Raw genomic sequence first — 25,000 nt, forward strand, 5'->3', positions numbered from 1 at the left:
CTCGTTTCGCTGGTCACAGCGTACCACCGTCTACCCAGCGACTCGTTTTCAGAGGCAAAATCCCGACGTTCGGCTGGACAAACGCTAAAGCTGCACCACCATCCACCTGCCAAAGGCCAGACATGCGCGGTGTGGGCGGACCATACCAGAGTCTGGCTGAAACCCAGCCCAGAAAGGCGGACCACGTGAAGGGCCGGTCCAATCGGCATGCTCGGCTTGGACAATGACGTCAGGTTTCGGCAAGGCTCCTCCCCGACCTCTGGGTTCTAAAAAGTGCGGACCTCCGTGTAGTTGGTTGGTTGGGAAGAGAATTCCAAGTTGGTTGGGAAGAGAATTCCAAGTTGGTTGGGAAGAGAATTGCAAGTTGGTTGGAAGGAGAATTGAGAGAGGTTTTTGAGAAGGAGTAAGGAGAATTGAAGGAGAGGAGTCATTGAGAGTGAGTGTTCCTGCCACTTGTCTCCGCCGACAGGACGTCGAACCGCCCCTTGCTTCTCGATCAAGCCTCCTGTCTGGCCCCACTTTCTGTTCCTTATCTCCGACCTCACGACCTCGACGAACGGCCTCTTGCCTGGTCCTGCCTGCTGCTCATCTCTCGCCCCCCCCCCTTTTGACTCCGCTCTTCTCCACTCGAGCCCCTCCTGCAGACACGATCTCCACACGTACGGTTGTGGCCGAACAACTCAACCATTGTCGGGTGTCGCACCACGGAGCATCCCTCCCCCGAAATGCTCAAGTTCCGAGAAACTGTTACCTCAACTCCCTCCCTGGCTGCAAAAGTCCCTTTCACAATTGGGTTTACTTTGTCTGAGTGTGTGTCTGAGAGTGTTGGTGCCTGTCCATTAAGTAAGCCTGTATAAGATATTTTATTGTTCTGATTGTTGCTTAATTAATCTCGCGTCAAGTCTGCACTGTGTCTGCTTTGGAAGTTGCTTGTAAAATTGCCACACCCCACACCTCTCTCATCTTTCCCTGCATTATACCCCAAGAAACCTTTGTTGTGCCACATGCTTTTCCTCGCTTATTGTAAATAAATAATTGTTGTAAAAATGTTCCCAGCTCACCTTTGTCTTTTCCCTCATTGGTCCAGCATGGTTCGGATCTGAGACTCGCCGGGTCTTTATTCCCAACAATCCGTTCCTTCTAGCTGGTACATCCTTGGCAGTGCCGCTCGGCTGCATCCGATCCGGTAGAGTGATCCAGTTCGGACAAGGCGTACCGAGAGCGTGGTTCCCCGGTGGTTAAACCGCATGGTTAATTAGGTAACCTGATTCATCGATAGGCGGGAGGACCCTAGGCCACGCGGTTGAGTTTTTGGCGTCCACGGTCGGTTAAGTGACCCGCCGCGTCACGGAATTATCCGTGAGCGACGGCCTACAATTCCGGGGAGTCTGGTGTGAATCGACGTAGCTTCCCCCCCCCACCCCAGTGGTCTCCTCACCCGACCCCGCTGGCCCGCAACAACATGTATGTATGTTCCCGAAATACAGCCAAATCGGAACACAATTGTGCAAAAATTTTAGGGCCACCTTACTCACCATTCGCCTGCATTGTGCAGTATCAAGTTTCGTTCAAATCGGGCAACGAAAATTTTTTATAAAAAATCAATTCCTGATTCTGTCAAGGAATAAATACCTGCATGAGGCTAGTGTGAAAAAATTGACTCAACCCACGACTCGAACCCAAGGACCTCATCACTTGCACAGCAACAGCCCATTGAGCTGTTGAGTCTGGGATATCAGAAAATTCTCACGCTAATATTGCAAGACAGTGATAGACACTGAGCCCATTGTTGGTGGTGTGGGTTGGTTAATCTAATGTCGAAGTGTTGGATATCGCCATTCACGGGGGATACGATCCTGAAAGATGCTGTGAATGTCGGGGCATTGTTTCAATGTGAACAAGTGAAATCCTTCAATACAGCGCGTGTGGTGAAGCAAATGAGTACACTAATGTTAAAATATGCAATTTAAGCTTTTTCAGTTGTAAAACAATTAAAAAGCGTACTTAATATTTGAAATGTAAAAATCTTGTTATTATTGTGATCAGCACCTTTATATATAACAGAAGGAATGAAATCGTTCGATACAGCATGGCAGATGGCTGCGAAAGAATGATGGCATAAGAAGAACTTAGCTTTCAGCGTTCGGCGCGAAATGCGATGGTGGGTGGAAATGACGTCTTTCGTTCGTTCGTACATGAGAGGTGAGCGTTTCTTGTTTTTTCCGTCAAGCAATAAATTCAATGGTTTTCACATATATAACACATTAGTTTCACAAATTTCCATTGAAATACTCGAGTATTTCTGTCAATTGTCGCCATTTCCGTCTAGGTTACACACTGCCATCTACCGGACGGCCGTCATTGGCTGTCTTGAGGCATGTGGGGGGGGGGGGACACCAGAGACGTGGTAGACACCGGGGACATTTCAAACTCTGTACAATTGTATACAGCGCACGCGCTGTAAAAAGGGGGATAGCTTTCCAGTGGTTTATGATTCATAAGGGAAAATCAAAAATCCCATTTAAAAAGACCACAAATACACCTGAAAAAACCGCGAACACATGAAGCACAGGGCTGTGAATGCAGGAGAAGGTCAAAAAAACCACGAACACGCCTGTGAAAAACCACGGATATGTGAAGCACAGGGCCGCAAATGTAGAAGCCAGACAGAAAAATCACGAGATGTGGAAGCAGGACAAAAAAGCCACGAATACTCCCGCCAATTATGTGAAGCATGGACCGTGAATGCCGAAGCCAGTAAGAAAAACCGCGAATATGTGCATCACAGGGCCACAAATGTAGAAGCCGGTCAGAAAAATAACGAATGTAGAAGCAGGTCAGAAAAACCATGAATACTCTCACGAATATGTGAAGCACAGCGCCACCAATTTAGAAGCTGGTCAGAACAACCACAAATACATGAAGCACTAGGCCATAAATGTAGAAGCAGGTCAGAAAAATCACGATATGTAGAAGCAGGTCAGAAAAACCATGAATACTCCCACAAATACGTGAAGCACATGGCCGCAAATGTAGAAGCTGGGCAGAAAAATCCTGAGATGTTGAAGCAGATCAGAAAAGCCATGAATACTCCCATGAATTATGTGAAGCACGGACCGCGAATGGTGAAGCCAGTAAGAAAAGCCGCGAATATGTGCATCACATGGCCACAAATGTAGAAGCACGTCAGAAAAACCACGAATACTCGTGCAAATACATGAAGCACAGGGCCAAGAATGTAAAAGCTTGTCAGAAAAACCACAATACATGAAGCACAGGGCCACGAATGTAGAAGCACGTCAGAAAAACCATGATATTTAGAAACAGGTCAGAAAAACCATGAATACTCCCGTGAATATGCAAAGCACAGGGCTGAGAATATAGAAACAGGTCACATTTTATGAACCGCGAATATGCGAAAAAAAGTGCGAATTCGTGATGCACTGGGCCAGGAATATAGAAGCATGTGAGAAAAAACACGTATGTAGAAGCAGGTCAGAAAAACTATGAATACTCCTGAAAATATGCGAAGCACAGGGCTGCGAATGTAGAAACCGGTTACATTTTATGAACAGCGAATACGCGAAAAAAAACCTGCGAAAACGCGAAGCACTGGGCCGTGAATGTAGAAACCGGTTACGTTTTATGAACAGCGAAAAAAGCCGTGAATACGCAAAGCACAGGGCCGCTTATTTAGAAACAGGTGACATTTTATGAACAGCGAATACGTGAAAAAAACCTGCGAATACGCGAAGCACTGCGCTGTGAATGTAGAAGCAGGTCACATTTTATGAACCGCGAATATGTGGGGTCTGCGAAAAGCGGAACTGCAAATGTCGGGGTCCAACAGTTTGTGTGAATGGTTCTACAACAGTTTGTGTGAATGGTCCTACAACAGTGAAGCTCTGTAAATATGTAAGTCCTTTTCTATGCTCCTGTAATTCCATCCGTGTCATGTTTTTCCCCATTGGTGAGTTGGTGTACCTTATGCAATTAAAATATGTCAAGTTTTTGGCTTTGCCAACTTTTGTGAAAAGATAAATACTTTTCAGCTCTCATAACCAACTGTAATGTTTTCTATATGCTCATTCGTCGTAACTGACGCAAAACTCCATCATTGTTTTACATGACCAAGTACCGATTTACCATAAAAATTGCTATATGTCAAGATTTCATGGGAAGGAAGCAGTAACATGCATCTGAGGGTAACAAACCCCCCAAAAATCTAATTTTCATTGCTGTGTCGGGATTGCACTTGAGGTTGTTTCCTGGGAATAAATGCATAATTATTTTAATCACAAAGCAAACAACCCCAAGCAATTTAACTGAATTATACTAATTTCTTTCATAACCTACCACACCTGTCAGAATTTCTAGCTTATTAGAGGGGTGTTCAGCATCGTTGGCATTGTTATTCTTCTGACCCCAGAAGCACCCACATTCTTATGATGACAGCAGATAGACCAAAGCTGCAATTTAAACCAGGAACACTGCAAAGTATATAATTGTTGACAGGTGGCAAGTTTCTACAAGACGAGAGGTGTAGGATTATACATTAACTTATATTATACATTAACGAGAGTCTTCTACATTTACTGTACCCAGGCTAGCACTGGTGAGGTTGAGACTTTTAAGATAATGCCTTTTGGGTCCTCTTTAATGGGGCGGGTGCCTGTCATCCAACGTGCTCTCCAAAGACTGAAACAACGGTTCTGATTGGTGAAAATGAAGCCACCAATCTTGGTGCAGCTCTTTGGGAACCACAATGTTGAGCACCTTATCAGTAATGCTTAAATTTGAGATGAGATTGCAGTTTGCTTAAGGCTTGCCCTCTCTGAGACTTTTGCATTCTCTTGTGTGACTGAAACTCTCCAGTTAATCCTTGAGACTACACCTGTCATGAGTTCCAGAAGTGGCTGTGTGACATGTCACGGTCAATAATTATTGATACAGGGCATGAGCATCTCCCGATGTGGAAGAGATACCTTGTTTGTAAACCTGTAAATGTCTATTTCATGCAGTCAATTCTGATTTTGCCTGAGTGCTGCGACTTACTGATGAACTTTTCAAGGGACTCGTTTAATATGTGATGGCTTGAGCTTTAATGATGAGCTTTGCGGAAGATCGGAGCTTTACGAAGCTACAAGCAACATATCTGATCACCAGCAAGCTCTTCCTGTTTTATTTCCTTTCTTCCTTTCCACAAGCATGGACATTTCCCATAAAACTTGTACAAATTGAAATGTGGATAGACTGTAAGTGTTCAGGTGTGAGACAGGAAATGCACATGAACATTCCATTTAAAATGTTACTTATTGAAGGTGGTAAAGAAAGGGTGAGCTGGGAAAGATTTGTTTGTTTTTTTTCTCTCCAAAACAGTGAGGCTCATGGAAGAAGCGTACGGTTAAATTGACAGTGGGTCGAGCATGGCAACAATTGAGCACAACCAGAAAGGAAATAAACAAACAGGAAAGGAAGAGAAAGAGAAAAACAAACAGGTTGAGAAGGAAACATTAAAACCAGCAAATAATTGGTTTGGGTTAGGAAGGGTTAATCTTTTAACATATAAAACAATGTGTGTTTCTGAATTTGTGTATCCCCCTTCAAAAGCACGATTTGAGTCGGGTTTTAAAGGCCAATCTTAAAACACGATTGGGTGTCCACTATGGTCAAAAGAACCGAAGGACCCATAAGACCCCAAGGACTCAGAAGACCCAAAATATCCCGAGGACCCAAAAGACCCAGATGACTCGGAGGATCCAAAAGATCCCGAGGACCCAAAATACCTGAGCACCCAAAAGACCCCAAGGACCCAGAAAACCCAAATAAATGATGACTATGGGTCTATTTTTCAGGTCAAAATAAACTTTAAAACATTTTTCATAAAAGAGTAATTCCGTCTCTTCTTTAGGCCTGGTTTTGGCTTAATATCCTAGGGTCTTGAGTCCAAGCCCCTGTCTTTCCGTTGAATTCGCAACAGGTAGGGTTGACTCAGCTTGTCATCCTTCCGAGGTCAGCAAAATGAGTACCAGCATGCTGGTAACAGGGGCATTGCTTCAGTGGCACAGTCACACACCGAGAAAATGATGCAGCCAAGCACCCACAAGCTGCATAGGAATAAATAAATGAATAACATCTCTTCTATTGGAATTGTAGATTGGTGATTTGAAACTGGACCTCGTGGGTGGTGTACGGAAGCATTTTCTTAAATAACAAATACAAGGCGCAGGGAGGTGAAATGCACTGCACATGATGTGCAATGTGTGCAGAGTAAAACGAGTGTTCATTTACGTCTGTAGGATGTCTAATAAAGAAAGAAAATATACTGTAAGCACACCTGAAGCTAGGCCGAGGCTTCAGATCTTGGTATGCTTACGACTGTCAAAATGAAACGTCTCAGAAGATAAAGAAAATAGGATCACATATGTTCAGGTAGTGGTTTAAAGCAACGGTTTTTTTTAACTTTTTTTGCTGTGAATAGAAACATATCTTCCAGTCTCCTTGAATATTTTGAATAAAATCATTCCAACTCGTCATTTTTGATGAGCTTTTATACAAGTGGGGTAATAAAGATCATGGGTCAGGATGGGGGATGACATGAGGTGGTGGGGCACTGCCTGATTGAAACCTTGGAGGGAAGAATGGGAAAGAACCTGACCTGCTTGTGATATGAGAGAAACAGATCTTGTGCTTTGGCCTCATCGTGAGAGATTCTGATAATATTGAGAGCTTTAGATTACACAGAGTCCAGGAGAGACAGATGTGATGCTGGAGTGCCAGCCCATATGCGAGAGCAAGACTCCATTTAGCAACAGACAAAAGCCTTGTAGACTGTGAGGAGCTCTAATTTTTCCAAGGAAAGAATTGGATCAACGGAGGATGCTCAGTCTGCAGCTCACTTTGGAGCCTTGTAATGAGTAATGTGGGAAATATAAGAAGAGGAGACAAATGATGGGGGAAGTGGGGAAGATTTGAACTGTGTAAGGATGGTGGGACGATTGGTATGTGCATGAGGATAGATGGCTAGACAATGGAAATTGTGGTGAAAAGAGGATAGCAACAGGGGGATTGAGCAACAGGCAGGAAGTGGCAGAGTGGTGGAAGCGACTCCAAGTGACTTTAATGTTGTCGTGATGTTCAAATTCAACAAGGGTTTTTTGTTCCCCATTTACAGGGTCTGAAATGAGCAATAATTTTAACTTCCTTGTTATAAAGATGCACGGTAACTTTTACAAATACACCAAATTGGTCCAAAACAGGTAAAATGTTTTGAAAACGTGGTACTCCTGAATCTGCAAAAAATGCACAAACTTATAACCAAGGGGAGATTTTGTCTGAGAACAGAAGGTAAAAGGTTAAACATTCTGACCCCACAGTGGCCCTAAATGGGACTGGTTCTGTGGTCAAATCCCTTAACCTCTGATGCTTAATCTCAAGAAAAAAAAAATCTCCCGTTATTTCTATTTTTATACAAAGTCCAGGCTCATGAAAGAGAGTGAGGTGAGTGAATGAGGATAAAAAGAATGATACTGACATCGGCAATACTTACATGGACACAACAAACAAGGAAATGAGGGGGAAGACAGAGGAGTGGGAAGGAAATATTTTTTATTCTATTTTATTTTTACAGATTCAAGACTTGTGAAAGAAAAAAAAACTGAACGGATCAGGATGCAACAGGGGATAAAAGGAATGGCACAGCGTGGGGGACACACCAGCAGCAGGGTTGAAGGACAAACTAGAGGGAGACTTGGACAAACAATGGGTGTGGGGAGGAATGACAGGTTGGAAAAGGATGCATGGGTAGAGAAGATGGATACAGAAGGAACTCCAAGGGGGGGGGGGAAACTAAAAAATTGGAAGGAAGAGGGATTTTGGTGTGGAAGGGGGTTGGAGACGACACATTGTTTTGTAATTACCTCACAAATGCAAAGTGAAAAGCGGGGTTAAGCAATTGGTTAAGGTCCGTCCGTCTGTCCGTATGGTCATCTGTCTTATCAGTTTATGATCGAGGAACAACTTATTTAAAATGAATTTTTTTTTTTAACATGAATCAGAACATTAATCAGAAGACAAGTTTGCCGTTTTGCAGTACTTTGCTCTGAATTTATCCTGATTGTGCATGTGCAGAGAGAAGTGAGATAATATCCTTTCACTCTGACTGCCTGCCTCAGGCGGTCAAACAAAGTTGAGAATCATTCCAAACAGGAAACATTGCTTTTAAGGAAGTCATAAAGGACATAAACAACAGGCATGAAGAATTGATGTAACGTGTTAGATACGGTGATGTCATAGACACTGGGTAAAACGTCGGTATAACCCAGAATTAATTATTTTTTTTATATGCCTTTAAACCTATCTAATCCTTTATTTTAATTGAATTTTATATATATATATATATATATATATATATATATATATATATATATATATATATATATATATATATATATATATATATACTTGAACAATGTAGAACATAAATCGCCTTCATAATACTGCTACTCCCAATAAATTCCAGTTTTGCAAGACTTGGACATATATTCTCTTGGGTGGTGTGTAAGGGTGGTGTATAAGACTGCTTCATAGCTCAAACTTCTGGATTCTTTAAAAATGATCTTTAAAATAATTGTTTCACTAAAATTGAAGTATTTTGAAATTATGACAAGCTTGGAGGTAGGGTGAATAGCAGAGGGGGTAGTGATCAGATTCAGGAAAGTATTGATGCTTGGCAGATGAAATTTAACCTGAGCAAGTGCAAGGTGTTGTGGATGGGAAAGAACAATGAAAATAGAGATTACCGGATGCAAGGGGTAATTTTGGAGCGTGTTACACAGGAGAAGGATCTGGGTGTGGTAATAGATATGGGAGGTAATATATATGGCAGCACAATGCCAGGCAGCTATTGGTAAAGCTAATAGGGTTTTAGGAAGTATTCGGAGGGGGATCATTTATAAATCAAAAGGTGGTGTTAACATTGTACAGGAATTTAGTGAGGGCCACATCTAGAATATTGTGTGCAGTTTTGGTCAACACAACTCAGGAAGGACATAGATGCCATAGAGAGGGTTCAGCGCAGGGATACTATATTGATTCTGGGCCAAGCTAGATTCGGGTGTGAGGAGCAGCTGAAGGAGACAGGGCTTTATATACGAGAAAGAAGGTGGTTATGAGGAGATATGATGGAGATGTTTAAGATAATGAAAGGTACAGATAAAATAAGTGCAGATGAATTATTCAACATTGTAGACAGTGATAGGACCAGGGGCCATAGACTGGGAGTAAAGAAGAGGAGGGTTAAGACGGTAAGGCAGGGGACTTTTACTCACAGAGTAGTTAATGCATGGAATGGTCTCCCTGGAAAGGTAATGGCAGAAGAAACAGTAGATAAGTTTAAATTAGAATTACATAGGTACCTGGAAGTTATGGAGATCGAGGGGTATGGGGATGTTGGCAGGACTTTTGGGTAGTTTGAGCATTGATGGTTGATTGTGTGCATATGTATGGAGTGTTGTTTGTGGGGGTCTCGTCAAGGGGTGGTGTGTGGGAGATGTGTTTCTCACCCAAGAATTGCCTTCGCCCACTCCCCCCTCCCTTCCCGGAAAGATAAATAAATAGATAAAACTACAAAAAAGAAAACATTTTGCATTTTTCTTTTTAAAAATAAATTGCTGTGGTGTTGATGTGGCCAGGCATGATGGGCTGAATGGCCTCCTCCTATGTCTAATTTCCTTCTGCCTATCCTTGTGAGGTATATACTTGGATACTATGCAGGGCATCCTGTTCAATTTTTTGTATTTTTTTTGCATACATTGTCAAGGCTCGAATGAGAGCTAACACACAATGCACAGCAAGGGGGGCGTGAGACAAGAGGGGTGGGACAGGGAAGGACAAAACAGTGGGGAACAGAGACATTATTAGGAGATCTGTGGAAGGGAGAGGGATGGGGTGGGGAACATGGGGTATGTGCTGTATCACGTGATTGGGTTTTCGTGTGTCATGACTCGCCCGCTCGGGGTGGCGTTGATGTACATTTGGACGGGCAATAAAGCGGAGTTACTGCCAACGCTCTCGCCCTCCATGTTCCGCTGCACCTCGGATACCACAATTGTCTGACGAGGATGGTTGATCGACGAGTCACGGCGCACGGACAGGTGCCCGTTTTTGTCGGAGGCGACTTCGAATTGTTTCAGAACAGTTGGGGTGCTATTTCCACGGGAATGATGTGGTCGACGAGAGCAAACAAGTCGATCTTGCTCGCCTCGCTATCGACGGAACATTTTCGACTGCTGAGTGATTTGGTGGCGCCGGACAAGCCCAGTAGGGACACGCTGTCGTTTCGGGACATTGTGCAGAAGATGAAAGCACACATGGCGCCGGAGAAGTCATTACAGCTGGCTCGATACCAGTTTGATCATCTCGCGAAAGGTATAAAGGAGCGCGTCGCTGATTTCGTGGCGCGAGTGAAGCATTCTTCCGCGGCCTGCAAGTTCACGGCAGAGGAGCGTCCAGCTCGGCTCAGCGATCGCTTTATTTCCGGTTTGCGAGATGCGAAAATGGTTTCGGCAGTTCTACGGCTGAAGGGTGAAGCCATTACATTTACCTCAGCGGTCGACACTGCTACAGCTGTTGAGCAGACTCTCGGAGATGTTCGGGCCATCACCGGCCGCAGCATGCCGGATGGCCCGGGGGCCCACGCGGTGTCGCGAGCGCCCCAGGACGCACGCACGACCTTCGGTGCGGGTCGGGGCCAGACGTCGCCGCGCGGCCGCACGAGCAGCGAGGTGACCCGGCCGACGTGTTTGGGATGCGGAGATCGACACCTGCGCCATGTGTGCCCGTTTAAAAGCACCGTATGTTTACGTTGTCACAAGGTGGGTCATCTGAAGCGTGTGTGCCGAGGGACGTTGGCCACCGTTAAGGTCATGGACGGCGATGTGCGAGGCGACCCGGGGCGAAACCGGCAACCGTTGATGGGCCTGTTTTCAATTGGTCCTGCGGCGGCGCGCCGGATGACAGTGGAAGTCGAAGTGAACAACACGCCGATCACGTTTCAGGTTGATACGGGAGCGGCGGTGTCGATCATCGGCGAACAGACCGCACGTAGACTCAATGACCTGAAGCTTATCAGGTCCGACCTCACACTGTTCACGTACACCCGCGAGAAGATAACTCCAGTCGGGATGGCAGACATGTCTGTGCGGTAGCAAGGCCAGGTCGCCGCGCTTCCGTTGTACGTCGTGCTGGGGAGGGGTCCGTCGCTCCTAGGCCGAGACTGGCTGACCCGCATCAGGCTAGACTGGGCCGCCGTTCACCTTGTGCAACCCGTAAAGAGCCGATGGGAGGATCACTTGGAGAAGCTTCTTCAAAGACATCAAGGTTTGTTTTGCGACGACCTTGGGAAACTCAATGGCGTGGAGGCAAAGCTCTTCCTGAAGGAGGGGGTGTTTCCTCGTTTTTGTAAACCACGACTGGTGTCGTATGCTCTGCGGGAAAAGGTCAAGGGTGAACTGGATAGGCTGGAGGCCTGTTGAGTGATCGAACGGGTGTCGTACTCAGATTGGGCCACCCCGGTCGTCACGGTGCTGAAACGGAATGGAGACGTCCGATTGTGTGGGGACTTCAAGTCCACGGTTGACCCGGGGCTCAGCGTGGAGCAATATCCACTGCCGTCAATCGATGAGATATATGCACGATTGGCGGGGGAGTCAATACTTCACGAAGCTTGATCTGAGTGATGCATATTTTCACCTGCCGATGGATCCCGGGAGTAGCGACCTTTTGACAATCAACACGTGTCAAGGGCTCAATCGATATACCCGACTCTGTTTTGGGATTGCTTCGGCCCCCGCCTTGTGGCAGAAAGCCATAGATCAGGTTTGCATTGGCCTGCCCGCTCAAACCTACCTGGACGATGTGCTCATTGCGGGGAAAATGGCGGACGAGCATCTTGCGAACATTGCCCAAGTGCTGACGAAGCTAGAAGCGTGCGGCCTGCACTTGAACAGAGACAAGTGCGCGTTCTTCAAGCAGCGCTTGGAATACCTCAGGCACATCATCACACCGGAGGGGCTGTTGAAAGGCCCTCGGAAGGTGGAGGCGATTCAGCACATGCCACCACCTCGCGACAAGACGCAGCTGCGCTCGTTCATTGGTATGGCCCAGTATTAACAAAGGTTTGTGCGCGGGCTCAGCTCACAGCTTGCGCCGTTAACACGGTTGCTCAGGAAGGACGAGCGCTGGGCCTGGAGGCCTGCACACCAGGCGGCGTTCGACCGCGTCAAGCGGCTGCTCACAGAGGATACGGTCCTCATGCACTACGAGCCTGCTCGTCCGCTCTTATTGGCATGCGACAGCTCTGCATATGGCATCGGAGCAGTGCTCTCCCACAGGATGGACGATGGTTCCGAGCGGCCTGTTTGTTTTGCATCCCGGACCCTGTCCGCAGCAGAGCGGGAATATGCCCAGATCGAGCGCAAGGCTCTCAGCCTCGTCTGGGGTGTGCGGAGGTTTCATCAATATCTGCTGGGGCGGCATTTCACTTTGCAGACGGATCACAAACCACTTCAATTCATCCTGAGACCCGAACGCGGGGTACCGGTGGTAGCGGCGCGCGGATACAGTTGTGGTGTCTGTTTCTTGCTGCTTACGATTACGATATTCAGTTCTGGAGCACCAAAAAGCATGTTAACTGCGACGGGCTCTCGCGCTTGCCTTGCGCGGAGGGTCCAGCTGCGTCTCAGTTGGCCGACCGGGTTGATGTGTTCGCGCTGGGCCAGGTCCAAAGCGGGCCGATCATGGCCAAACAGGTCGCAGTGGAATCGGCTCATGATCTAGTGCTCGCCCGTGTCGTCCAGGCAATTTCTACAGGGAATTGGAGCGATCTACCTTCAACACCGGCATTTCAGCCTTTCGCGTCGTGCGCATCGGAGCTGTCGTTGGTCCAATGGTGCGTTATGTGGGGAATGAGAGTGGTGATTCCACCGAAGTTCAGGCTCCGGTGTTTGGAAGAACTGCATGTCAGTCACTTTGGCGTCGTGAAGACCAAGAATCTTACTCGTAGCCTGTTGTGGTGGCCGGGGTTGGACAAAGACATTGAGCAATTGGTTAAGCGTTGCACCACGTGTCAAACAGATGCTGATAACCCGCGTTGAGCTTCGGGACTATGGCCTACCCCAGACAGGGGCTGGCAGAGGGTCCATGTGGATTTTGCGGGGCCGGTTAATGGCAAAATATTTTTGATTGTGATCTCCTGATCAAGGAGAAGGCGATGAAACTGGCCGAGCTGATGCACATCCCAGACTTCATGGCGAGCGACGGTTGGTTGGGCAATTTCAAGAAGCGCCACGGCATCACGTTCAAGACAGTGCAGGGCGAAGCTGGAGCGGTGGATTCGCAATCCCTTCTTGAGTGGCAACAACAGGTTCTCCGGCCCTTACTCGGGCAGTTCTCCGTCTTCAACCTGGACGAGACTGGACTCTTCTGGCAGCTGCTTCCGAACAAGTCCATGGCTTTCAGGGGAGAGCGGTGTACTAGAGGAAAGAAAAGCAAGCAAAGGATCACTCTTCTGGTTGGGGCAAACATGAGCGGCAGCGAGAAGTTCCCTCTTCTGGTGATTGGCAATTCCAAGAAACCCCGTGCCTTCAAGAACAAAGAGATCCCGGTCAAGTACAAGGCGAACTCGAAGGCGTGGATGACGGCGGAGCTTTTCGAGATGTTGCGTGCATGGGATGGACGACTCGGCCAGCAGGGACGCAGAGTGCTGGTCTGTCTCGATAACTTCTCTGGCCACCCTCCCGAGCTCGAGCTGAACAACATCCAACTGGTCTTCTTCCCACCCAACATGACAGCCAATTCGCAACCAATGGATCAGGGAATCATAGAGAACCTCAAGCGCCACTACAAGAAGCTCCTGCTATGCCGCCGGCTTGAGGCCATAGACGAGGGAAAGGAGTTCAAGTTCACGTTGCTCGACGCTCTACACGTCGCCCGGCGTGCTTGGGAACAGGTCGGCAAGTCGACGATCAGGAACTGTTTCGCGAAGGCCAAGTTCATCGAAGAGGAGATCCAAACTGAGCCACAGGATGCGGAGCTGCCCGACATCTGGGAAGCTCTGCCTGCTGAGGAAAAGATGCACGAGAACGAGGAGATCGAGCTGTCTGACTTTCTCGAAGCCGACGAGCGCCTTGCCACTGGCGGGTATTTCACGCTGGAGGAGATTGCGGAGGAGATTCTGTGCAGTGAGGAGCCGGTGGAAAGCGAAGATGACGAGGTAACTGTCGAGGAGGAAATCGTTCCATTCGAGGAAGCCCAGCGCGCTTGTAGCACCGTCCGGAAGTTCATGCAGCAGAGAAGCGGGAAGCCCGGTGTGATGCAAGCGTGCGATCGGCTAGACAACGAGATGCACGAGATCCGCCGAAAGAAGATGCGCCAGCTGACGATTCTTGAAAGCTTTGTGTGTCGTGAATTTCTCGCCATGCCATATGTTAGTGTGTGAACTCTGTTAGTGTGTGTATGTTCTCCGTTCGCTTAGCTTATACAACAGTCGTGCCTTTTACTTGCTGGAATAAATTTTGTCTAAAGATTAACTACAGATGGGTAACTTGAGAAAATAAGGCCGTTTTTACAAAATCTCGCTACTATGCCACTCTCGCTACTATGCCACTTTTGCTCGGTCCCGATGGGTGGCATAGTAACGAGCTTTGACTGTATGTGCCTTTTCAAGGTTTGATACCGTTCTTCATCCATTTCAGCTGTTTCCCAACTGTTTCCCAAGGTTTGAAGGCTGTTTTTTTCCAAGGGTTAAATTAATTCTTCAAATTATTAATTAATCCCAAGGTTTGAATTTTCCAAAGGGAAACAGCTGTTTCCCAAGGGTTTGAAAGCTGTTTTTTCCCCAAGGTTTGAATTCATTGTTGTGCTTGGTAGACATTTGTGAATACATTTACAGCGAGAGGAGCGAGAGAGGGGTGAGAGAGGAGCGAGAGAGGGGGGCGAGAGAGAGGAGGCGTCAATTCGAGAGAGGGGGCGAGAGAGAGAGGGCGTCACAATTCGAGAGAGAGGGGCGAGAGAGGGGGGTGAGAGTGGGGGCGAGAGAGAGGAGCGAGAGAGAGGGGTGAGAGAGGAGCGAGAGAGAGGGGTGAGAGAGGAGCGAGAGAGAGGGGTGAGAGAGGAGCGAGAGAGAGGGGTGAGAGAGGAGCGAGAGAGGGGGTGGGGAGAGAGGAGGCATCAATTCAAGAGAGAGGGAGAGAAGGGGGGCAAGAGAGGGGGTGAGAGAGGTGCCGTCACAATTCTTCTTCTTCTTCGTTTGATATGACGTCACAATTGACGCTGGGGTCCTGAGTATGTTTCCCAAGTTATGGCCATTTATGATACGGTTGGTCCGATCTCATTGAAACAATTCCCCAATCCAGTCGTCGTTTACGAGAGCGAAGGAACGAAGCTGCACATACTGGCATGCACCTACGGGCCCGCACCTACGGGCCCGCACTTGTAAACCCAATGACAAAGAGAGGAGAGATGTTACAGTTCAGGAGATCATTGACAGATGAAATTCAAAAGAAAGTGCTCAAAAGTCCCAAGAATATGATGTGTTCCACAAAGTCCTGACCCGTGAAAAGTGCTACGGCTCATCAGGCTGTTTTGACAGCAATGTTCGAGGCATGGCTTGTTCAGAACTTAGAACATGTATGAGACAAGCAATAACTGATTTAAAGTCACTTCAGGGGCACTCGCTAGAGCGTATTCCTCCGCCAGGCTGATTAGTTTACGTTTTATATCCCACTGATTGGCCGGATCTGGATTCGAACCTGAACATTTAAAGAAAATGGGCCGAAAGGGCCGTTTTTCGGCCCAAAGGGCCGAATCAATCCTTTCTTGTTGCATCCCCAGCCTACCCACCAAGTTTCGTCCGAATCCGTCCACAACTTTCTGAAATATTTTGTTCAGAGTCAAACCGACAGACAGGGGTAAAAACATAACCGCAATCCTCCTTCGGTAACTTGAGGAAAGGGGATGAAAAAAAATCTGTAATGGAAAAATAGCACAATTTGTGCAAGTCAGGAACAATCACAGTTTAGACAGCCTTCAGAAATCAAAATATTCCACCACTAGAGGGATATCTTGAACTTCCAACCAACAAGTCTGTTAAATTAACGAGTCAATCTACAGTTTCATTGGCTGGAATACTAACATGTGATGGGACCAATGCCAGAGAGGCCACCATGCCCATTCCCTTGTAAATGACCTCTAGTCATTATACTATCCTGAAAAAAAAACTAGGAGGGACTGGATCTTTGGCCCCCATAGCTTGTTGAGAACTAAAAGCATTAGATAAAGGCAAAAGGAGCAAGTGTTGTGTCAAAACCAAGGCACAGGGAGTAACAAACAGCTTTACATTAAATAGAACAATCGTCTGTCAACCTGGCACGTGAAGAGTTAAAATCAGGAACGAAAAGGCCATTTCGCTCCATCTTAGTTGGATGCCATATTTCACTGCCATAAGTCACTGCAGGAAGAACAGACTCATTGTAAACTTTCTGAAATTTTTTTTTTGAATAATTTTGTACGCTTTGTTTTTTAACCTTTCACGAAATGAAAAAGGAGTCACATGAACACCTTTCATAGAAGCTACCGAATCATTCAGCATAAGATTGGAATGAATATAAATCAATACAACACCGTGATGGATTCCACTTGAAAAACCATATCTCTCAGAAATGGAACCTTCAAAATGAACCTCCATAGTCCGACAATCAACAAAGCTGAAAATTCAATTCAAATAATTATTTTAAATCCCGATGGAAAATATCAAAGTCCCTCTTAAAAATCAACAATTAGAGCCAGAAAAAGTCATTGCGACACCCTTGAGGAAGGACACCCTTAAGATGTCATTCCGCAAACACATGATGTGGTCGACAGTCATAAGAGTCCTTTGTCAAGCAACGTTGAATGTGATTCCACAGAATTTGAATTTGATTCTCGATCCCAATGAAAGATGGAAAGAGAAATTATTTCCAATAGCTTACATATTGTAAGAGTAATAGGCCTGGAGGATTGGACATCGTCCCCTCTTGCCTGACTTCAACATTGGAACAACAGTGTGTTGCTGCTGTCAGGAAGTTTCCTTAATTTCCATGAAATATTTTTACCCTGTGGGTCTTCCACCTTTCAGGGTCGAAGCGCTGCTCCCGTTCTCTCTTTTCTTGTGTACAGTTCATTTGAACGTCTATTTCTCTATTATTCGTGAACATAATTCGATGTGGTCGACAAAGTCCTGACCCGTGAAAAGTGCTACGGCTCATCAGGCTGTTTTGACAGCAATGTTCGAGGCATGGCTTGTTCAGAACTTAGAACATGTATGAGACAAGCAATAACTGATTTAAAGTCACTTCAGGGGCACTCGCTAGAGCGCATTCCTCCGCCAGGCTGATTAGTTTACATTTTATATCCCACTGATTGGCCGGATCTGGATTCGGACCTGAACATTTAAAGAAAATGGGCCGAAAGGGCTTGTATTGGTACTCAACTCTGGTACTGAGAGTGCTGTGAAGTGTGGTGGTACCACCTCTGACTTATTTCCAGTTGTTACTGGAGTTCATCAGGGATGTGTACTGGCCCCCACACTTTTCAGCACTTGTATGGACTGGATTTTAGGGAGGATGTCGGAGAGATCAAGCTGCGGTGCATCGTTTGGGAATGTCAAGATCTCGGACCTTGATTTCGCAGATGATGCAGTGATCTTTGCAGAGACTTTAGACATCCTTTTGGGGGCCCTCGATGTGCTGAATGAGGAGTCGGAGCCGCTGGGATTACGGGTTTCTTGGGTCAAATTGGATCTGAGACGGAGACTTAATTCCTTTGGAACCAGGTGTCTTCGGAGACATGACTATTTCATGTCAGGTCAGGTTCGATCTGTGACCTGCTACAGGTACCATGTAAACCTGTACTAACCTGTTCCATGGTCGGGTTGTCGGCGACTAAACCGTCTCCCCCACCAGGTTTTCTGGTGAGGGGGGTGTTTGGATATGGACACCCAGCAGGATTAAAAACAAAACCTGTCAAAGGGCGGAGGAGCTCCTTGTGAGGCAACGGCCATCCATATCTAGTGCCCAACTGTGTCTGCAGACGTCCTCCTGCAGTTGGGTTACTTCTTATTAGGAGGTTGGTGGCAGGATTTGCACTCCGGCCACCGTAAAACCCTTCATTCCGCAAAACGCAAAAACGCAAAAAAAATCTGAAAACCCACTACGTGGGAGTACCTCCTGTGCAGCTTCCCTTCGCAGGGCAGCTCACTGGATGACGGGATTGGGGCAAAGCCTTCGGGACCCCCAATCTTTGATGATAGGAGGGAAACCATGGGGTAACATCCCTGGGTCAGATTGCGGGAGAGTGTGTCGGAGTGGTGCTGAGGTGTCGTCCACCAGACGGCAGTCTCCTTGGGTTAACCTGAGGCGGTCCCTTCGGGTGGGTGCCTGGAATGTCCTATCCCTAAGAGAGGATGATCACCTGTCTCTGTTATCATCTGAGCTCAAGCGTTTGGACATCGGGATTGCAGCTCTCTCTGAGGTTCGGAGACCGGATTGCGGCGAGATAATGGTGGGTGGTTACACCTACTGTTGGTCTGGTCGCTCTGATGGTTACCATACCCAAGGAGTTGCTGTAGCTGTGTCCAATAAGCTGACGCCAATGATAATTGAGGTAACACCGGTCAACGAGCGCATTATGAGATTAAGGATTCGTCACTCCTTAGGTGTCATTTCCCTGGTCTCTGTTTATGCTCCGACTGAGGCGAGTGATCTCACAGAGAAGGATGCATTCTACGCCACACTCGAGTCTGTGGTTGATCAGTGCCCCAGACGAGATACACTTCTAGTCTTGGGGGATTTCAATGCATCGACTGGAACTGATAGGGATGGTTATGAGGTGTGTGTTGGTCCCCATGGGTCAGGAACTATGAACCAGAATAGCACTAAGTTCCTTGACTTTGCAAGAAGTCCTGGACTTAGGGTGGCTGGTTCATGGTTTGAGCGCCCACAAGCTCATCGCTGGACTTGGAATTCCAACGCTGGCGGTGTGGCAAAGGAGATTGACCATGTCCTCATTGACGGTCGTTGGAGGATGATCCAGAACTGCAGGGTCTAGCGGAGTGCTCAGTTCCTCAATACTGACCACAGGCTTGTTGTAGCAACTCTAAAGCTGCACCTTAAATCCTGGAGAATGGTACCATCCCAGCCTAGGCTGGATGTTGCCAAGCTCAGGCACGAGAGAGTAGCTGAGGAGTTTGCGAACAGGCTGAGTGGACATTTTGGGGGTCTGGGTGCTTTGGGGGGTCCTGAAGAGTTGTGGAGCGCCTTCAAGACCACCCTCCTTGATGTTGCCGGTGGATGTCTTGGAGCTCACCGCAGGGCAAAGAAGAATTTTGTCTCTCAAGGGACACTGGATACCATTGACCAGAGTCGCAGGGCCAGGCTGAATGGCAGAGCTGAGCTGTTCAGGGAGCTGAGGCGTAAAACTGTACATGCACTGAGGGTGGACAAGGAGGCCTATGTGCGAGGAATCTGTGAGGAGGCAGAGCATCACCTGTGGACAGGTGATTCTCATCCCGCTTACAGGGGAAATCGCGCATTACGTTCATCCAAGCCCATCCCTCGGAGCACTGCAGTTCGAGCAGAGAGTGGTAGGCTCTTGACAGAGGAGTCTGAAGTGAAGGCCCGCTGGGCCGGTTACTTTGAGCGGTTGTACCAGGCTGATCCCCCAGCTGTCGAGTTGGACGTCCAGGGTGTTACAATCCCTGTTGCTGACCCACGAATCAACTGTGGTCCACCTTCGCTTGTGGAAACACGGGCTGCGGTGAACCAGTTGAAACGGGGCAAAGCTCCAGGGATCTGTGGCATCCATGCTGAACTTCTCAAGGCTGGTGGAAAGGCTGCACTCGTGTCGTTGCATGCAGTTTTGTGCTCTGCCTGGAACACAGGCATCATCCCAACTGATTGGAAGAGGGGCCTTTTTGTCCCTCTCTGGAAAGGGAAGGGTGATCGCCAAGACTGCAACAACTACCGAGGGGTGACGCTGCTCTCAGTGCCGGGCAAGGTCTTTGCTTGGATAATTCTTGATAGGGTTCGCCACCATCTGCTTGAGCACCAGCGTCCAGAGCAGTCAGGCTTTACACCAAAGATGTCAACGATTGACCGCATCCTTGCCCTTCGTGTCCTCACCGAACGCAGACGAGAGTTTCGGCAAGGGCTGCTTGCAGTCTATGTTGATCTCTGTAAAGCGTTCGATTCAGTGAATCGGGATGTCCTCTGGAGGATTCTTGGTCTTCGTGGGGTGCCACCAAAACTGATCGATCTGATGTCTGAACTCTACTCTGGTACTGAGAGTGCTGTGAAGTGTGGTGGTACCACCTCTGACTTATTTCCAGTTGTTACTGGAGTTCGTCAGGGATGTGTACTTGCCCCCACACTTTTCAGCACTTGTATGGACTGGATTTTAGGGAGGATGTTGGAGAGATGAAGTTGCGGTGCATCGTTTGGGAATGTCAAGATCTCGGACCTTGATTTTGCAGATGATGCAGTCATCTTTGCAGAGACTTTAGACATCCTTTTGGGGGCCCTCGACGTGCTGAATGAGGAGTCGGAGCCGCTGGGATTACGGGTTTCTTGGGTCAAAACTAAGATCCAGGCTTTTGGTGACATCTTGGATGCTGCTGTCCTGTCTGTGTCTGTTTGTGGTGAGGATGTTGAGATCGTGGAGAGATTCACTTTCCTTGGCAGTGATATTCATGTCTCTGCTGGCTGCGAGTCAGAAGTCAATAGACGTCTGGGTCGGGCCTGGGGAGTCATGGATTCACTGGATCATGGGGTGTGGCGCTGCCGGTACCTGAGTGGGAGGACGAAAGTCTGAGTCTTCAGGTCCTTGGTACTTCCAGTCTTGCTCTATGGGTGCGAGACTTGGACTCTGACCAAGGATCTGAGACGGAGACTTAATTCCTTTGGTACCAGGTGTCTTCGGAGAATCCTTGGCTATCGCTGGTCGGATTTTGTGTCCAACGAGCGGTTGCTGAGAGAGACTCGGATGAGATTTGTTACCTGCATAGTCTGTGAGCGTCAGTTGCGGCTGTATGGACATGTGGCTCGTTTTCCTGACGCTGATCCTGCTCACCAGATTCTCTCAGCGAGGGAGTCTCATGAGTGGAGGAGGCCAGTGGGCCGACCACATACCTCATGGTTGCAGCAGGTTGACCATCATCTCAAGGAAATGGGGATGGGCCTGGCATCTGCCTGGGGGATGGCCAGACGGAGGCCCTTGGAGTACCGGCGGAAAGTGGACGCAGCGACGCGCTGTTCTGGCACATGCTCCCATACCTGACCTGACCTGATAATTCGATGAAAATTGACAGGCATATACTAGACACATATGCACAGGCATTAACTGAGCCCAAAGTGCGATTACGGCCCTTTGGAACGAGAAACAGCCTTTTTGGCCCATTTTCTTTAAATTGTTGTTAAAAAAAAATTAAATGCGCTGGGCAAAATTAAGTCACAAATGATGATATGAAAGTAACCTCACTCTTGTGAGATGTTCTGGTTTATTTTTCTGATGCGATGAAAATCTTAAAGTATTACCAAATTTCAAAACGATTTGTCGTCCGCGCTATCGCTCACCTGAGAGTTGTATGAATGAATTCCCATGGGGTATGTTCGCAATTCCAACTTGTTCTAAAAAAATCTCAAGTGTTCCTTTGTGGTATTCCTGTGGTATCTGCCTTAGCAACTCATAATCAGCCCCATATAAAGCTCCTGAACGAGAGCTACAACATTGAAGTGCAGAAATAATCAGAGAGAGAGAGAGAGAGAGAGATATATGGATGGAGGACTTGAGTGTGCAGTTATCATAAGGTGGAAATTTTCTCTTCATATTTTTCTTAATGATTTCCATATATCAGGCTGTTAGTTTTCAACACTTGTGTCATTAAAAAAAAATGATTTCATCAAGGCATTAAATTGCTCAGATGTGGATGAAAATACCTTCCCAAGAAACACAATGGACGGAGAACCCCCGCACGATTAAACTCTTGAGGAGTGACTAAGGGATGCACAGTATTAATGGAGTACGGACCATCTATTGAGCAAACACCTTCTGGTATTGATAACTCGCCACTGCGAATGTACCTCAATTTCTTTGCAGGCCTCTGAGTAAAGCTACACTCCTCAACAGCAATATGGTAACCCTAATTCTACCATGGAATTTCTGGTGTGAATGCGCAGTCATAACGGATGGGAGTAAAGGCAAGTGCTGCAGACTGAATATTTAAAGAAAATATATTGAGAGCAACCTCCAGGGTGAGGTTGGTAAAGTGAAAAACAATGTTCCCAAAAGTAATTCCAATCCACCTTTTGCAACATTAGCTTACCTGTCATAATATTAATAAGTCCACAACCAAGTCCATGCAGGAAGGTAAACCCAAGGTGGTGGTCACTGCATTACGATTCATCTAGAACTGCTTGCATGAATATCTAGCATGCAGCTGACTCAAACAAAAGATGAGAGCCGTCAGAGGTTTAACCATAACTTCAATGTTAAAAAAATACCTGGACCATTATTTACAGGTAGAACAATAATATCATGTGAATGACCACCACAAAGGGGGATGTAAGCATTGAAATTATATTTGTGCTCACACCCTCCTTTGTGGTGGTCAGAAAGCACAGGGGATTATGAAAAGAAAAAAAAGGATGACACGAATCATTGTCAATATATAGGCACACCTTTATTATAAATGTTGACTCGAGTAATACAGGCAGGCACTTCCACATGAGGATACTCGAGTTAGGGTAAAGAGGCCATGTTTAATTATTATTTTTAAAGTAATATCTTCCTGTCAATCTTTATGGTCCCCATTTACATGCATAATGGCATGGATATTAGACTTCAGACGAAGACTCAAAAATGTTTCCTGAACACACAGAATATGGTATGAATATCCAGGGATGTTCAGTTCTTTTTAAAGATTGTTCCCATTAGCAATAAGTAAACATTTCAGCATTAGTCCATCCACTCCTTTGTAAGTGATGGCATTCCCTACAGAACAGCACAAGTGAGGAAGCATAATGAGATGACTCACGATATGCTTGAAGATTCATCAACTACATCTCTTCCTTTGGACATCCAACTGTGTTGGAGGGAGCAAATTTGCAATCACCATGAGAGGCACAATCCAATTCCAGGGATACAACTCTTCACGAAGAACTAATGACTTTCAGACTGGCAGGATGGCCAAGAGGAATGCACACTCACCTTTGAGCAATCTAGCTTGGGTTTGAATTTGGACCCAGTTATAAACTGTCATACTGGTGTCTCGCAGGCAGGGTGAGGCATCAATGTGTGTGCTGTGCCTTGGATGGACGGGAAACTGTGTCCCGTCTGCCACCATTAGACGGTGGACATAAAAGATTGCAACCTGTCCTTCACAAAAAGGAGGTGAACTATTGCCAGCATCCTAAATATATTACAAATCCCCATCCTGACCTCCAGAGGGTGTTGCATCGGTGGCACGATCGTGCTCCCAGCAATGATGCAACCACCAGCTCGAGCTGGCTGCATGGGAAATGAATGACTTAATGAATGAATGACTCCCAAAATATTAAGAAACCGCTTTTGCGATGGTATTGTTCCTCTTAGACTAATCTTTTGTCTGAGTGCAACAATTAATGACTTTAGTGATTAATCAAATCCATCAAGTAGCTGAAAGACCCTAAATCTCTGCACAACACACCATGCATGGCTACTCAGATGTCCAAGAGTTCAAATCAGTCAATTCAGTTGAGGTTAAGATTGAAACTTGACTCTCTCAATAATAAGCAACTACTACACACTCTACATTCACGGGTGATTAAAGGTAAGGATATAGCTAACCCCGAGAGGCTATTAGGAGGGACTTGCTTGACTCGCACATCCACAGGACAGCCAAATCTCTCTTAGCTGTTCTCCTCCCCACTCCCACCCCCTGCCTGAGTGAACTTAAGTCGCTAAACTGATAGACTTAGAGGGTTCATAGGACACATTATCCCATGCTGGACATGGGCAGGATCTACAAGCGGCAAATTTGATTGGTCGTGATGACGTAAAACGCCGTATTATTTTGTCCAAGTGATGCTAAATGGAAAGTTCTTGAAAGTGCCCAAAAGGCGATTTGTGTTCGACAGTGTTCAAGTATATAATTCAATTGAAATAAAATAAAGATTTTAAAGTTCAAAGAAAAAAAGTTCCGGAAGTTTACCACCATTGATGCAGCGTTTTTTTTTTACACCACCTGTCCTTATTTAACACGTTACATTCGTTATTACTGCCTGTTGTTTGTGTCCATTATGATGTCCCAAAAAACAGTTAAGCTTCCTGTTGAGAATGATTTTCAATTTTGTTTGACTGCCACATAGGCAGACAGAGTAAAAATTTGATCTCGCTCCTCTCTGCGCGTGCGTGATCGGGACAAATTCAGAGGCACAGTCCTGCTAAACTACAGGTTCATTTTTAGCTCGCCTGTTCGAAGAACAGAGAGCTATAGCGATACCCCCGTCGTGAGCGTCAGCGTGAGCGTGAAAATGTTAAAGTTTTTGGTGCAAGTTATTTCCTTTCTAATGTTTTTATCTACCACACTATTTTTTACTGATTACAACATACAAATACATATATTGCTTTAAAATTATTTGGATCAGACTTCACTGCAATGCTTTATAAAAAAAATATTATTAGACTAGTCCGAGTCATGTTCCAAATTGTGTTCAAAATATAATATTCAAATGAAATTTGAAATTAAGTTGCTCCTCAGTCATAAACTGACGTTTGTAGACAGACAGAGAGATAAAGTGAACCAATTGTTTAACCCTGCTCAGTTTCGCTTCGTGTGCGTGGGGTAACGAATTGAGGTGGTGTTTTTCAAGCAGACACGAAGTGATGAAGGGCCAATTGGCCTCTTTCTCCATCCAAATTCCTTGTACGT

At 46.5% G+C, this 25,000-nt stretch overlaps 1 protein-coding gene across 2 annotated transcripts in view; it reads left to right on the forward strand.

Moving 5' to 3' along the window:
* The window catches only part of ABHD2 (abhydrolase domain containing 2, acylglycerol lipase), a 79,873-nt gene that overhangs the window by 1,186 nt on the left and 53,687 nt on the right, over window positions 1–25,000 (forward strand). The window lies entirely within an intron of this gene.

Source organism: Eptatretus burgeri, chromosome 4 (assembly GCF_056783735.1).
Source record: "Eptatretus burgeri isolate ZD-2024b chromosome 4, Ebu_testis_v1, whole genome shotgun sequence".
Classification (NCBI taxonomy): Eukaryota; Metazoa; Chordata; class Myxini; order Myxiniformes; family Myxinidae; genus Eptatretus; species Eptatretus burgeri.